Here is a 2,618-nt window from a genome sequence, read left to right on the forward strand (position 1 = left end):
TGACTTCATAATCATCACAGTGTAACAATTAGGGGCCTCCCTCCCCTTGACTTGAGCCTTGCTATGCAGATGTGCAGACCTTGAGCCAGGATCATGGGTGGGGCAGGGCCAAGGAACAAACTTCAAGGCCCCTTAGGTCTTCCAGCTCTAACACATTATGGCCAGGCCACAGTTGCCCTATCCTTCTTTGAGGACCTCCAAATGCTTCACACCGGTGCCCTGTGGTACTGCCCTAGAAGGAGAGACCACCTGGATGGAGAGAGGCAGCAGTGGAGGGGCCCTGGGGAAGAAGGCTCTGTATCCTCACATGGTAGGCAGCAAAGCCCACTGTGTCCAGGCATGCAGGCACCAGGAAAGCCCAGATTATTCCTGAGGGTGCATAGCTCACATGTAACCAGTTTCTACTCCAGAATTCCAAATGGGCCACACCTTTACTCTCAAGTACTTTTAGTGCTGAGTGACAATGGTGGGCCCTGAGGAGAGATTTAATAAATGTGCCAGACATTATCCCTGCTTTTAAGGAAACCACACCACAGACAGAAAACACCCCCTTCTTCGGGGGATGTGAGGCAGGGTGGGAGAAAGGCTCTTGGCTTTTATAACAGCACTGGCTTTGCACTTAGATAGTGTTTGTTTGTTTGTTTGTGGTACTGGGGATTGAATCCAGCCCCTCCCCCCAGCTCTTGAGCCAGACAACCATGCCCCCAACCTTTTTGTTTTTTGGTGGTACTAAGATTTGAACTCAGGGCTTCACACTTGCTAGACAGGCGCACTACCACTTGAACCACTCCATCAGCCCAAGATAGGGTCTCATGAACTATTTGTCAGGGCTGGCTTCAAATGATCCTCCTGAACTCTGCCTTCCAAGTAGCTAGGATTACAGGTGCGAGCCATTGTGCCTGGCTCTTTTGTTTATGTTTTTGGCTCTGAGTTTTTACCTTTGTCCAGGTTGGCCTTGAATTCTGGATTCTCCTGCTTCTGCCTCCTCTGGAGTAGCTGGGATTACAAAACTGCTCCAGGCAGGGCTCAGATGTAAATTTGAAATTCCCTGTTTACTAGCTGTGTAACTTTTGGCAAGTGACTCTGAGGCAGGCTAGATGAGGGAAAATGATGCATGGGAAACAGAAGCTAGGAACTCAGAGATAAACATTGTATGAATAAATGGCTTGATTAAAAGCACACAGGCACTATTTTCTTTGCTTTGAGCCTTACACCCCCTCAAAAAGCTGCAACATTTAGTAAAAAAGAAAGGAAAAAAAAAAAAGCATTCTCCTCTGACCTTGCCCGATTGCCAGATGATTGGTACACTCTGAGAACTGACCAAAAATATCTTAGAGAATGACACCAGCCTGGGAAAAGAAATAGAAAAGCTTAAAAAAACAAAACATCTTCCGGAAGATGACTCATTTGATCACAACAGTGTTTCCAAAGAAAAGATATTTTTCTCAAGGATGGGCACTTGACCTAAAAGGAGCACCTGACTACACCCAACCTCTTTTTTTTTTTTTTTTTTACACCCAACCTCTTTTAGAGGGATGCTTGGGCATGGTATCATTATGTCTTCAGATTTAGTAAACAGGCTGACTTTATAATCCCTGGGCCCAGCTGAAAAGGCAGTGTGACAGCAAGACAGAAGATACCAGGAGTTGAGAACAAAGGGGCTCGAGCACTCATCCCTGGGTAAATTAGGGTCAAATCCCACTTTTTTACCACAAGTAACTCAGACTTTAAGCACTCATTGCACCTGTTATCAAATGTGCCCACACCCAAACCTGGGTTGTGTACTATATTTTGCTTTCTGTTGCTTTACTAATAAACTTTTGGTTTCTACCTCCATGCATCCTAAAATTCTTTTTTTGTGACAACATCAGGAACTTGGTACCCAAGGGTCAGGCCTCCTCCATGTTGGGGACCTCTTCTCCGGAGCATCCCTGGCTCCAGTGACAACAGAGCTGATCCTGGGTTCCCTTATGCATAAAATATGGATATAAATAGCACCTCCTTTCTCAGGTTTGTGAAGTTTTGTTTTTTTCTTTCTGCTAGTTGATGTGGCGAAGTAAAGGGCATTTCAAAATAGCAAATTATATTTTTGTGTGTTCTTATTTTTCTTTGCACCCTAAGTGTCCTCTATGTGTTTAGCTGCATCTTAGCACCTGCCATATAATCTGGAAATGACCTGATTTATTTTTGCGGTATTGGGGGTTGAACTAGGGCTTCACACTTGCTAGGCAGGCGCGCTACCACTTCAGCTACTCCGCCAGCCCTGACTGATTTCTTTTTCATTGTCTGTCTCCCTCCCTAACATGTAAGCTTCTTGAAGGTAAGAGATTGTCCCTCTTGCTTAACTTTCTGTCCCGTGTTGAGAACCGAAGCTGGTACACAGACGACTCATTGTAAAGTCGGTGTGTGTTTTGGGGAAGAAGGTGGAGGCAGATCGCGCGTTGCGCGCAGGAGCCATGGGACGCGGGATCAGGTGTCATTCCGTGGCTCGTGGGTGGCAGTGGCGGCCAGGCCACATGGGCAGGTCGCCGCGGTTCTGCCGGTGCCGTCCAGCAGGTGGCGGTGCAGGCCAGGTCCCGGCCGCGCGCGAGCCCGGAACCAGGAAGGGGTGGTGCGAC

This window comes from Castor canadensis, chromosome 11 (assembly GCF_047511655.1).
Source record: "Castor canadensis chromosome 11, mCasCan1.hap1v2, whole genome shotgun sequence".
NCBI classification, from domain to species: Eukaryota; Metazoa; Chordata; class Mammalia; order Rodentia; family Castoridae; genus Castor; species Castor canadensis.